General features: G+C 43.9%; 1 protein-coding gene across 1 annotated transcript in view; it reads right to left on the bottom strand.

Moving 5' to 3' along the window:
* The window catches only part of si:dkey-94e7.2 (uncharacterized protein LOC100141353 homolog), a 29,590-nt gene extending 17,480 nt beyond the window's left edge, over nt 1-12,110 (bottom strand). The window contains exon 1 of the mRNA XM_058758295.1: nt 12,069-12,110. The gene's annotated coding sequence lies outside the window, so the exon portion shown is untranslated. The remainder of the gene's footprint in view (nt 1-12,068) is intronic.
* Between the last annotated feature and the right edge of the window lie 2,674 nt (nt 12,111-14,784).

The following is a 14,784-nucleotide window of genomic DNA, read 5'->3' as shown; positions in this document are numbered from 1 at the left end:
CGTGAGCGGCCACCGCCGCTGGGGCGATCGTGAACGGCTACCGCCGCCTCGGGAACCTTGTGAGCGGACACCGCCGCCTCGGGAACCCTGTGTGCGGCCACCGCCGCCTCGGGAACCTTGTGAGCGGACACCGCCGCCTCGGGAACCTTGTGTGCGGACACCGCCGCTTCGGGGATACTGTGAGGATCGTGAGCGGCCACCGCCGCTTCGGGACGATCGTGAACGGCCACCGCCGTTTCGGGACGATCGTGAACGGCCACCGCCGTTTCGGGACGATCGTGAACGGCTACCGCCACCTCGGGAACCCTGTGTGCGGACACCGCCGCTTCGGGATACTGTGAGGATCGTGGCGGCCACCGCCGTTTGGGGCGATCGTGAACGGACACCGCCGCTTCGACGATCGTGAACGCCACCGCCGCTGACGATCGTGAACGGACACCGCCTCGGGAACCCTGTGCGGACACCGCCGCCTCGGGAACCTTGTGCGGACACCGCCGCCGGGGATCCTGTGAGGATCGTGAACGGCCACCGCCGCTTCGGGACGATCGTGAACGGCTACCGCCGCCTCGGGAACCCTGTGTGCGGACACCGCCGCTTCGGGGATCCTGTGAGGATCGTGAACGGCCACCGCCGTTTCGGGACGATCGTGAACGGCTACCGCCGCCTCGGGAACCTTGTGAGCGGACACCGCCGCTTCGGGAGGACCGCGAGCAGACCACGCCGCTCGCAATGACATCAGCGGGGGTTCCTGCACGCAGCGTATCAGCCCGGGACGCTCTGGGAGCGGGCTGGAGGTACTGGGTGCGGCCGACGAGGCCTCTGACGCCCCTTTGATCGCCGCTTCAGGAGCGGGCTCCGCAGCTAACTCCACCCTGAAAGCTGAGCCGCTCAACTGCAGAGCCAGATTGATGTAGGCCTCCAGCGATTCCTCTGGAGCCCAGTATGGCATCATGGACCTAAAAGGGTCGGCCAGGCCTCCCCAGAAGATGACCATGAGGCAGGTCCTCTCTGTAGCCGACTGGCGAGCCATTCCCACGAAGTGCCCAGCATAATCCTTGATGCTCCGGTCTCCCTGCCGGATATCGAGGAACTTCCCTGCTGGACCCATGTTTGCTGGTAGAATTCTGTCACGGCACGGTAGGGATGTGCAGGGAAGGAACAAGGTCTGGGTCCAAATACAGGGAAAAAAATGAATTTAATAACAGAAAAGCCAACAAGGCAAAAAACAAAACAAGTCACGGAACAGGACACAACAGTCGGCAACACAGTGCGTGTGTCCACAGCAGCATACACGGGAAACTCGATCACAAATAACAATTATAATTCTACCAGGCAGAGTAGCGGGAGTGTGACGTATAAATAGATCATGGTGATGGGGAACAGCTGGGAGTGTGATGAGTGGCAGGTGTGTGTGGTTATGGCAATGAGTCCGGGAAGATGGGAAGTGGCAACCTCTGGTGGTGAGAGGGATCATTGCGGACCCGGACTCATGACAAATATAGGCTGCTTTATACACTTTTGTCCATACAATTTTGTTTAGTCCAAAATTTTGCTTATGTATTAAAGGAACACTTTCATCCATGTGTGTGGTCTTGGATTCCTGTTCATTTTGTAAATAAAAGTCAAACAGTTTGAAGAATCACACCAGGGCAGATTAAAAATGACTAAGTTTATTTCAGTTGTTGCACTCAAAAGATAACAATAGCAGACAGTTTTAAAACATTTCAAGCTAAGCTACAGCACAACAAACTAAAATCAATACAACTAGCTGAGGTTTGCTGTGCTTATCCTAACGTTAGCCTACACAAAAAATGCCTATCATTCAGTCAGGGACGACTGCACAAAACGTGCAAATTAATAAAAACATTATAAACTGTTACAAAATGATGAACAACGTTGAAAATATTTTAAAATATTCCATTAAACCCGCTGAGATACATGGAGACACGGGATGCTATTCGCTCTGTTGTGGAGAATATTCCCGGCATTTGCCAACCGAAGCCCGAACAAGAAGAGTGTTTGGTTCACATTTTGAATGGAGGTGATGTTGTGGCCCTACTCCCGACAGGTTTTGGGAAAAGTTGAATTTATCAACTGTTGAACAAGGCGATAATTGTGGATGCATAGATTTACTTCACATAATCTGCAAAAGTCGTTCACAGCCATCTTCACGCCGGTATTTCTCTCGATGGTTTTGTTTTCGCCGCATACCAGTGTTTACAGCGGAAGTTCTGGCGCATAACATACATCATAACCAAATGTTATGTGATTGGCTTACGGGTACACCAATGATTTTAAACTTCAGACAAGCGCCCCACAAGAGAAAGTAAACGCTTGTCAATTATGCCCTTCCAGAGTGTTGCCAATTTAGCAATTTTGTTGCTAAATTTAGCAACTTTTCAGACTACACTAGGAACTTTTTCTTCCAAAAGCACCTAGCAACAAATTTAGCAATTTTTTAATGTATTTGGCAACTTTGATCAACTTTTGATAAGTGACTCAGACAATAAAAAGACACATTTTCCATCCAAATTACACAAAAAGAAAACCAAAGATGCCTAGCAGTACACACATCACGTGAATTGAGTTAGCTGCTATTTGCAATTCTTCAATTTAATAATAATAATAACTGAATAATTTAATAATTGTTCATTTATGATACATTTGGTAGTAGTGTAACGGGTCCCGGCCAGGGGTCCGCTAGCAGATATATTTTTATAACCCTGGTCGAAGTACACTGGAAATATTGGAAATATGACACAGAAATTAGTGACGCGGGACAACACTTGCTCTTTCTCCATTCAACCAGATTATGAGCTTGTCTTCCTTCGTGCCTCGCTAAGGGTCCCAGAGTGACGCGGCTGAAAGGTACTGCCACCTTGTGTCCGTTCTATGAAACAGCATGTCATAGCGTGCTTCTGTGTATTCTCTCAATAGTATTTAATGTGTAATAAAAGGAAAGAAAACAAAATATAATAATCTCAACAAAACCTATTTTTGTGAGTGTCACATCCACCCCGACAACAAAAATGGCTCCCGACATTTTCCCATGAAAACAAAACTAAAACTCCTACTCTGTTTGTTTTCTAGTAAACGTGTAGTGACGGGCATGTAATATGTGTAAGGCATGTACATATGAGGTGTATAAGCAGTAGGTAGAATGAACTGGCTATGCATATGTGACATGAAAGGTAGGGGGGTGAGGTAGACTGTGAGGAAATGGACTCTACATGGGTTTGTAAGGAGGGTTGGCCCAGTGACTCATAAGTGAATATTGGTGTGGGTCGTTTCTCTCTAACTGACCTCCTAACCTCTCTTTGTGTCCCTTCTTCAGGCCAAGTCATAGTAGAGGGAGAACTCGGTCTTTCCTCTTGTACTTGCTCCTTATGTCCATTTGTCTCATCCTCTTCAAGTTGAGATAGGTAAGTATCCTCAAGTTGTTCACTTGTCTGTTCTTCTCCCACTACTTCCACTTCCCTGTCCTCTGCATTCTGTTCATCCTCTTCAGGCAGCGGTAGGTAAGTGTCATCAGATGGTTCGCTTGTCTGTGATTCTCTTCCCACTACTTCTATTCCTCTATCCTCTGACTGTTGTTCTTCTTCTTCAGGAAGGTGTATCTCTCGCCTCTCGGGTAAGTATGTGTCCATCGATACAGTTTCCCTCGTAGGTAATGTACTTGAACAGTCTTTACGAATCATTGTCTGTTTCTGTGGAGTCTGATCAGGTGCTATTGCAGGATATAACTTTGACATTGGACTTTGCTCTCTCCTTGAGATCACTGATCTGTTATGTCCAGCTTGATCATTTTCCCTTCTGATTACAGGTGTCCTCAGCCAATAACCTCCTGTCCACTCATCATCGTCATTATCCGTGTCCGGTGTCTCATCGTTGTCAGCAGAGCTTGTCCTCCGTTGCGGTTGTCGTCGTCTCTGACGGGGAGCTACCACGGAGTCAGCTGGCTGTGTCGAACTCTCAACAGGTAAGTCATTTACTAACAGCAGCAAGTTTCTGTGTATAGTCCTATTCCCCGCACTCGGATCTCCTTCAGGATGAATGACATAAACGGGATTGTCTGAGATTTGCTCCTTTACCACATAGATCCTCTTCTCCCAGTATTAGCGTAACTTACCAGGTCCACCTCGTTCACCCATGTTTCGGACCAGTACTCGATCTCCTGGTTTGAGGACCACGCCCCTCACCTTCTGATCATAGTAAGACTTGTTCTTCGCACTCGATGATAGGCTGGATCTGTTTGCAAACTTGTACGCTTCCGTCATCCCTTTTGACCATTTATCCGCATATCCTTTGTGTGTCACTGATTCTGTGTTTTCTATTAATCCAAACAAAAGATCCACGGGCAGACGGGGATGTTGTCCAAACAGCAGGTAATGAGGCGAGCATCCTGTCGACTCGTGGCGCGTGCAGTTATGTGCGTGTATCATTTGTGGTAAATGTTCTTTCCATTTCTCTTTTTCTCTGTCTGTCAGTGTCCGTAACATTTGTAACAGTGTATGGTTGAACTGCTCAGCAGGGTTACACCGTGGGTGGTATGGAGATGTTCGTGAGTGTCCGACCCCTGACAGCCGTCCAAGAGTGTGAAACAGATTGTTCTCAAACTCACGTCCTTGATCATGGTGGAGACGATTTGGATAACCCAGACGAGGTATAGTCGTTGTATATCCGCTCAGCTGCAGTTTGTCCTGATTTGTTTTTGGTGGGGTAAGCCTGGGCAAATCTGGTAAAATGGTCTATTACTACCAGAATGTACTCATAGCCTCCTTTGCTTTTCTCCAGATGTAAGTAATCTATGCAAACCAGGTCAAGAGAGGAAGCAGAAGTCAGACCACCCATTGGCGCACGCACATGTGTGGTGGGTTTCTTTTGCTTTATACAGCTGTATTTCCTGGTGACATACTCCTCTATACACCTCTTCATGTGTGGCCAATAGAAACGTTCTCTGGCGAGATGAAGCACACGTTCAGTGCCAACGTGTCCCATGTTGTCATGGAAATGTTTTAGGGCAATCGACCGATACTTGGTAGGTAGGACTAACTGTTTTCTCTCTGATGTTTGCCGGTACAGGACTCCATTCTCCAAATGCAGTTGATTCCACTTATGGAAAAGCTTGCGAGTGAGCCCACTCACTGACTTTCTGACATCATCAGTAAGAACATTATTTTTCTCTTTCAGTTTCATTATGTCCCCTATTCCAGGGTCATCACATTGAGCTTTTGCCAGCTCTTCGTGACTTATTTCAGGCAAGTTTAAACAAAGCTGTGGTATTACATCAGCAGAGGAGGTGTAGAGTGCAGCTATCCACGCTACATCTTTCTTCTGGGCTGCTCTACCCCCTGCCCATGCCGCATGTAGTACTTCCTGGGACAGTTCTCCAGTGCATGTCTCCATATAGCTGTCAATATCAAGTGGAATGCGGGAGAGCGTGTCGGCATCTATATTGCTTTTTCCCGGTCTGTATTTAATATTGAAGTGAAACTCTGACAATTCTCCAACCCAACGATGTCCAACTGCATTGAGTTTCGCAGTGCTCATGACGTAGGTGAGTGGATTGTTATCAGTGTAGATGGTGAAATGTGGAGCATAGAAGAGATAGTCTCTGAATTTCTCACACACTGCCCACTTCAAAGCAAGGAACTCGAGCTTTCCGCTGTGGAGCCGGTAATTCTTCTCCGCCGGTGTCAGAGTTCGTGATCCATATCCGATGACTCGCATCTTTCCATCTTGTCGTTGATAGAGAATTGCGCCGAGTCCTTTCTCCGATGTATCCGTGTGTAAGACGAATGCTTCCTCGAAGTTAGGGTATGCAAGTACTGGAGGTTTGGTCAGCATATGAACAAGTCTTTCCAAAGTACTCTGATGCTCATCTTTCCATGAGATGGGTGTTTTGGACGGAAGTTGTGGACCCTTGGACTTGTGGTGACGTGAAAGAGGTTGTGGCATGGAGGACTTCACTTGTAGCAATTCATACAACGGCTTTGCTATTTTGGCGAAGTCCTGTATGTAGGAACGATAGTAACTCAGGAAGCCGAGAACCCGTCGGAGGTCACCAACTGTTTGGGGTGTTTTGGTTTTTAAAGCCATCACTGCCTCGAGGTCTTTAGGGTCAATTCGAACTCCCTCAGCTGATACCAAGCGTCCAACATAGCGAACCTCCTTCTGGAACATCTCGCACTTCTCTGCTCGTAGCTTCACTCCATGGTGCTGCAGTGCTCTGAGGATTTTACGGATCACCTCCACATGGTCACTGAAAGATCTGGAGTAGCACAGAAGATCATCCAGGTGCGGGATGCAGTACTCATCTCTCAGAGAGCCTAACATCTCATCCATGCTCCTTTGAAAAGCTGCAGGTGCGTTAGATAATCCAAACGGAATCCTTACCCATTCGTAAAGGCCCCAGGGGGTGATGAAGGCCGTGAGATGACGTGACCCTTCTGCCATGAACCCCTGGTGGTAAGCTTTACCTTGGTCCAGTATACTGAACATGGAGTATCCTCCTAACATGTCTATCAAATCCCGTATTCGTGGCAGAGGATGCCTGTCGGGTACGGTCTTTTGATTCAGAAGACGATAGTCTATGCAAAGACGAAGCGTGCCGTCTTTGTTCCGTACACACACCACTGGTGCAGAATAGGCAGACTTAGATTTCACTATCCAACCCTTCACAAGAAGATCTTGAATGTACTCTTTCACTTCTATGAACAACGGTTTGGGAATGGATGTGTATGCTCTTTGCACAGGGATATCGTCATTTAGATTGATCACCATCTGTAGGTTTGGGATACAGCCGAGGTCGTTTCCGTCTCTTGCAAAGGCGTTTGACTCCTCGTGAAGCATCTTCCTAGCGGCTTCTTGCTGTTCTTCCTCCAGATGGTCAAGGCTTACAGGTGGGTCCCACAGCGGTGAGTCTGAGTTGCTGTCTTGAGTGGTGGTGACCTGACTGATAGTCGCTGCAGGCTGTGACCTGTCCAGGATATCCGCCTCCACCACATTTTCAACACGCTGCAGGATCCCTAAAGCTGTTTTACGTGGTATCATGATGTCATGATTGGTGTTATTACCAATTGGAATGGTGACATAGGGTTTTGTCGGGTTCTGGATTTCAAACAACCCTGGCCCTGTATCCCACTGTCCAGGTGATAGGCTATCTTCATCTGTCTCGAACAACATTAGTCGGGTGGAGGTGTCCATGTTTGGCGGAACCCGACACCTCACCCACAACACTTGACCAGCTGGGAGCACAATATCCTTGACCCCTGTCCTTATGCGTCCTTGTCGTGTGACTGGCTTTGCTGTCTGAATAAACTTGACGAGGGCTTCAGCTGTTTCTTTGGGAACAGATATGGCGTTTCTAAGCAAGTTAGCGAGTATTGGCACTAGCCTCTCTGGTTTGCCACAAATGAGTACTTCCAAAACTTTAAAGCCAATCAATGGTTTATCCATGGGGTAGCTGCTGATAAGGAATGGAACACTAATGGACAGGTTGGGGTCCAAGTTCCCTGGCAAGTTTACTGTAATAGCTACCCACCCATCATATGGAATGATACTTCCATTTGCCGCAATAACTTTCAGTTCCTCCTCTCCCAAGATCTCAGAGACTGAGTTAATCCTGAGGTCGGGTAAGTACTCTTCTTTCCAGGCACGGCTAATTATACTAACTTGTGACCCAGAGTCGAGCAAGGAGGTGACTGCTAAGCCATTTAGATAGCTCTGAACTAAGGCCCTTTTCCCAATTAAACTAGCAACAGCTCTGGCTTTAGCTGCACGTGGTGACTGAGGAGTAAGCTGAACTGCTTTGTTACAGTGACTTACTGTTCTTGTCGCTACTGAGGTTGGGAGTGAAGAACGGTGCAACTTGTCATTACCGACCTCACTTTCTGGTTGGGACTTGCTTCCCGACTCGGCCACTAGATGTCCCTCTCCAGTGCCCGATTTAAGTTTCCCTGCTTCCTTGGTCGTTTTAGACAGCCCGCTGCACAGTGTCCTTTCTCCCCACATGTGAAACAGTGTTTACAGTCTTGTTTGTCTAGTTCCACGCAGCTTGGACAACCATAAGGTTTTCCCCATCTTGTTTGTACTCTATTCTGATACTGACGTCCATGATGAGTCGGTTGCTGTTGGTTTTGTTTTTGCATGGCTTCAATCAGCTTAGTGAGTTCCTCTACTTTGGTCGTGAGATCTTTCAGAGGATCTGGCTTTGTTTGATTTGACTTGGACGCCGCACTCTCTGACTTTGTGCTAGTTGTCTTCCCCACCTCCGACCCGAGCTGTGTGCTTTGTACATTGGTTACGGTTTGTCGGTGTGAAGGACCAAGTCTTTTCATTCTCTCATTTTCCTCACTAGTGATTTTCATCACATGACGCAGAATCATATCATCAGTGATCTCTCTGTTTGCCAACAACGGTTTGAGTTCTCTACGTACGTCGTTGTGCTTGTGCCCAAAGCCTTGGTACACTGTATGTAAGAAAACATCTTGCACTGTAGCTGTAGCGTACTTGATGTCAGTATCAGCTAATCTCGACGTCAATAGAACACGTTGTTTTAGACCTATCACACGATAAAGAAACTGTTGTGGTGTCTCGTTCTCGTCTTGTTTTGTGCACATCAACTCTTGAAATAACTCTGTGCTGTTTTTTTCTCTTAGGTGAGTTTGAAGAAACCCCTTGAGTTCAGTCACTGTCATGTCGTCTTTGTTTATCAACATTTCTTTGAATATGCCTGGCTTCATGATTCTTAGCACACCACGAACAATCTCTGAATCGGGGAATCCTTCCTTGATTCCATCATCAATTTGTCTACAGACATTATTGTAGCTGATGTCTGAAGATTGGTCACCGATCTGTCTGCCTTGCACTTTGAACTCTCTCCGAGGCAGGTAGCTGAGTTCCCTTAAGGACACCATCCCCTCACGTGCCGACTGAGAGACAAGTTCACTCGGTGGTTTTCTGTCTGGCTGTTGAAGAAGGCCTGAGGCTGGGGTTAACTGTGTCTGTGGCGGTACAGTATGTGTTGGTAAGCACTGTATGAGTTTCTTGCTAAACTCTTCATAGCTAGCTAGCACTTTAAGCAAATCAGTGTTAGCTGTGTCAGGTGTACTTAACATTGCTGCTTCTATTGGGTCTGAATCTAGTTCAGCAATATCACTAGGTGACGCAGCACTAGCTACATTGAATGTGTGGTGGCTCTGTTTGTGAGTGTCTGTGGTGTTTTCAGGGGCTGTTTGGATAAGGACTGAACCTTCAATAAAATCAGCACAGTCATCAAGCTTATCCCTACCCTGCTCAGTATGTAACTCAGAATCATCTTTCACATTTGACGTCGACACATCATCACGACATTTCACCACATCATCAATAGCGTCTTTCAACATCAACAACTGACCCATTCCCTCGTCCTCCGTGTCAAGTAACTGCTTACTGTACATGAACGAGTTGATGTGATGGTAACATCCTTCCTGGTCTCCCTCCACCAGCTCTGACTGGTCCTCGCTCGACACTGGCTCTACTGCTCTGGCGACCTGAAGAAGCTTTCCAGCTGACAGAGTGAGTAGGCTTTTCCTAATGTTCCACATTCCTCCCACCACTCGACATGATGGCTCCTCATCTCTCCACGGCTAGCAACACAGTTCGGCGATGATACAGTCAGCTCCAGATCGTAGACCTCCACTCGTTCGCAGTCGCAGTTTCACGGCTGGATAGGGTTAGTCGCTGGTCAGTGTTGTCATCATTCGGCTCCCACTCCGCTAGGTGGCGCCGAAGATCCCGGACGAGCCCCCAAGAATCTGTAACGGGTCCCGGCCAGGGGTCCGCTAGCAGATATATTTTTATAACCCTGGTCGAAGTACACTGGAAATACTGGAAATATGACACAGAAATTAGTGACGTGGGACAACACTTGCTCTTTCTCCATTCAACCGGATTATGAGCTTGTCTTCCTCCGCGCCTCGCTAAGGGTCCCAGAGTGACGCGGCTGAAAGGTACTGCCACCTTGTGTCCGTTCTATGAAACAGCATGTCATAGCGTGCTTCTGTGTATTCTCTCAATAGTATTTAATGTGTAATAAAAGGAAAGAAAACTAAATATAATAATCTCAACAAAACCTATTTTTGTGAGTGTCACAGTAGCTTACTTGCAATTGTTGATCACTTAGTACGCTGTAAGAAAAATGGAAAAGATAGGCTACCACTAATTTTCCAGGACATTATCCATTATCCATTGTAACCCTGTAACCCGAAAACACAATGTGTAATTTAAAATGCAGGTAAAAAACCAATACAGAAAATTATTTCTTGGAGTGTACCATACTAACTACTAATACACTGCTTAGAGCATAATTGTTGAGAATGTGTTGTATTACTAGTTTACTAGCTATAAAAAAAAAATAAAAAAAAATTGGTAACACTTTAGAATAGGGAACACTTATTCACTATTAACTACGACTTTTCCCTCAATAAATTCCTAATTTGCTGCTTATTAATAGTTAGTGCGGTAGTTGTTAAGTTTAGGTATTGGGTAGGATTAGGGATGTAGAATAAGATCATGTAGAATAAGGCATTAATATGTGCTTAATTACTACTAATAAATGGCTAATATTCTAGTAATATGTGTCACGGGGCTGACGAGACGTGAGACGTGCGGATCCATCTGCAGACTTTTATTGAGCAGAGACGTGGTCATAACAGGCAGGGTCAAACAATGGCAAACAGGTATAACATGGGCGAGACAAAGAGTAAACAAAGACAAGCGTGGGTCGACGATCGGCGAACAGTATCCAAAGGGGCGAGACAGGAGAGGTAATCCAAAACGTCAGTGATAGTCCAGGCAGGGGGAAACAGTCCGAGCAAAGGCAGGGCTAGGCGAGGCAAGGCAAGACTAGGAAAACTAACGGGGCTCAGTAGGGCAGCGATAATGCATACAATACTCGGCAGCAGAGGTGGGTAGAGTACCCAAAAACTGTACTCAAGTAAAAGTAAAAGTACTTGAAGAAATATTTACTCAAGTAAAAGTAAAAGTAATAGTCTGAATAGTTACTTGAGTAAGAGTAAAAAAGTATCAGATAAAAAAACTACTCAAGTAGTTAGTTACTAGTTACTTTGGATCATATACTGAATATAGTCTATTTTTATTTAGATATATAGATATTTAGATACATTTTTATACACACACACACACACACACTGCCGTTCAAAATACCTTTCATTTTTTTTAATGTAATTTATTTCAGTGATGCAAATCAGAATTTTTATCAGCCTGATTTATTATCAATGCTGTTCTTTTTTAGCTTTCTATTCATAAAAGAACCCTGAACAAAATGTCACAGGTTCCAAAAAATATTAAGCAGCAAAACTGTTCCCTGTTGAAAAAAACAGCATATGCTGGTTGGGTATGTTTTGAAGCTGGGATGCTGGTTTGAGCTGGTTTAAGCTGGTCCTTTGCTTGTCCTAAGCTGGTCCAACCAGCTCAAGACCAGCACATGACCAGCACAAACCAGCATCCCAGCTTCAAAACATACCCAACCAGCATATGCTGTTGTTTTGTTTTTGTTTTTTTTTCAACAACACTGGTAATAAAACAATATATTTGAATGATTTCTGAAGGATCATATGACTCTGAAAACTGGAGTAACAGCTGATACAAATTCTGATTTGCATCACTGAGTTAAATTAAATTATATTTTAAAGTTTAATTATGTATTATAAATGTATATAACCTCTGACACGGAGAAGAGTGAAAACTCCTCACATGACCGCTACAGAACATCTGAACATAACGAAACAAATGCACATTGACGGATCTTCTTCCGTCTGTTCTGCAAAATGTAAACAAATGTAGCCTTTATTTCTGCAAGCTTAAATATTGTGAAAATTTCCATATTAATTGTGTCTAGGCAAGGCATTCCTCCTGTAATTAACACGGGTTTGGCGGGTGTTTATTTCATACTCTGTGACAGCTTATTTAATGAATCAATTATACATTGCATTTAATGTGTAAGGTACATGTACAACAAACTGGTAATGTCATAGTGGTATCGTGTACTGTAATCGAATCTATACCTGTGGAAGCGACAGCACACGCCGTGTTCATCTATTAAAGATCTTCATAGCTAGTAAACCATAGCCTTTGCAGATTTGCTTTCAACTGACTGTTGATCCAAAGCCACGTCTTCAACGCTCTCGATGTTACAACTCTGAGTGAGAACCGCTTCAGGCGACTCAGCGCGTGCGGCAGGAAACTGAACGAATCATTCAAACTGATTCGCGAACCGATTCACTGGTCTGCCAACTGGTTTGATCAAGCCTTGAACAGAATTGACTCAAAAGAATGAATCATTCGCGAATGGGCATCGCTCATTGCCCAGAGTAGATGGCGCGCTTGGAATAAATTTAAGGATTTTTAACTTGTATTGCATTAAGATAAAGTAACGAGAGGAGCGTCGCCAACAGTAACGAAGTAAAAGTACCGTTTTTTCAGTAAAAATGTACTTGAGTAAGAGTAAAAGTACCCATTTTTAAATATACTCTAAAAGTATTAGTTACCCAAAAAATTTACTCAAGTAAATGTAACGAAGTAAATGTAACGAAGTAAATGTAACTCGTTACTACCCACCTCTGCTCGGCAGTGACGGAAGGAAAGTCCAGGGTTTAAGTAGAGAGTGTGATTGTTTACAGCTGTGTGCGTGTGATCAGGTGAGCGTGTGATTGGTGAGATGGCTGATGGGAAACGTAGTCCATTGTGATGTGTGGTGTGAAAGTCAATGTGGTGAGTGAGTGACCTCTGGTGGTGAATGAACGGAAGTGCACACCAGATTCGTGACAATATGCATGCTAATGAGCAACTAGTTAAAAGACCCTAAAATAAAGTGTTACCAAAAAATGTAATTGTAATCATTAAAAATGCATAAGTGTTCAATAATTCGATGTATTTTAAAATACAGTTATTTATATTTTAATATTATATTATGCATATTATTTTACAAACAAATCTAAATTAACATATATAAAATATATATTTTTGCTGAGATTTGATGTGACACAAATTTGCGCCGTGATTACACAATGACAACGTCATTTAGCAACTTTTAGCAACAAATTGACCTTCCTTTAGCAACTTTCTCTGAAAATTAGTTGGCAACACTGTTCCAGACTCTGTCTACGAAGCAAAGCGAAGTAGCAAAGTTTGGTATTACCAGGCTAGACCTTCTCTCCTATATGATTGTTTCTGAAGTAAACACAAAGTTAATTTTGTCAGCCACTGAAAAATGTATAAATAACACACACTGTCCTGAAACCCACAGTTGGTTGGACGACTAAAATTACATCCCTGCGCTGGTATGTTGAACACTTGGCGAACCCAGAAGCCACTTCCAGTAAACTATGCCTAATTATATACTGTAAAACCATAAAAACATCATCATGTGGGACCAATTAGCACCCGCCATAAACTGTAAAACCAGTAACCCCAGCTGATAGGGTTTTTGTTTAGGCCCACACCCAAGTGGTCAACAAAAAGACATTTTTGTGTGCTCATAAAAACCTGTGCAACATAATGTTGAATTAATGTAAAAGAAACTGCATCACTGCAACATGCCTTTAGCTTTAGAGATTTTTTAATAGTATGCAAAAAATGTTAGTGCTCCCTTAAGTATAACTTCCCACTGAAATAACTGTCTTGTGATATTGCAGCAACAGCCTGGAAAGCTATAAATTAGCTATAATAAACGTCGACTTAATAACAGATACCACATTTTCGTTGCTTTTCTGCTTGACAAGTAATATCGTAGATGTCTATATCTATATAATAATATAATATAATTGCCTAGTCACCATGGATACGACAAAGCAATGGGTTGTAGAGAGAGAAGGCTTGACGATTTAAGCGAAGTCTTGAGGAAGTGGTTTTAACAGCACCCTGTCTTTTTATTTTATTAGATTATATAAAATTGCTGCTATTTTCACAAAAACCTGATATTCTATATTGTTCAGCATACAACGCAAATCATGTATGCCGCTGTTTAATAAGCACTGAACATGAAAAGTTTTCTCTAAAACTTTTTTATACATGGCTTGAGCTGCAATGCACCTGACAATATAATGTTTTCTGAGCTAATGTGCTTCATTGCAGATATTAAACAGTCTAACCTCATTTAAAAAACAAACAAACATTCATCTCTCCTGTCAACATATGATAGTGGAAGATGCAGTATGCATGTGCACAATAATACTTGGAGGACTAATCATGTCACATTTTATTGTGCACTCAGCTTAACGCCCAACTGAGCTGAAATATCTTATAATGTGTTGCAAAACGTCTTCTTGTGACTAGCAGTGGGAAACTCATTCTATATGACATATTAGGTAAATGCTGCTGTTTGTCACAAGTTCTAGCTTTTTAGTTGTTAAGTATGTTCATTGTGTAGGCCTATGTATTAACTCCAGATCTGTACTGTACTGTTTCCATACTTCTCTATAAAAATAAATTATATCTTCAGTGTAGCTGCTTTTGTTAGTAGCTGGATGTGTAGCTAAATACTTTAGAAGTTTAGATTTACTGTAGCTTATCTTCTTCAAATTAGAAGCGGTTTATAACATTGGACTAACACTTCAGACTGTCATTGCTGAAAGAATTTAACTGTAATTACTTATAACAGAAGTGGTGCCAGTGCCCGTCTGGTGGTCCTTTTTTATTTACTATGACAGTATAAAGTCTGATTCTGATTCTGACTGTCTTTCTGACCCCAAGAAAGATTTATCTTTAGATGATGAATTGTAA

The sequence above is a fragment of the Onychostoma macrolepis genome, chromosome 02, assembly GCF_012432095.1.
Source record: "Onychostoma macrolepis isolate SWU-2019 chromosome 02, ASM1243209v1, whole genome shotgun sequence".
Classification (NCBI taxonomy): domain Eukaryota; kingdom Metazoa; phylum Chordata; class Actinopteri; order Cypriniformes; family Cyprinidae; genus Onychostoma; species Onychostoma macrolepis.
Note: the sequence above shows the minus strand (reverse complement) of the source record. Positions and strands in the feature narration are given on the sequence as shown.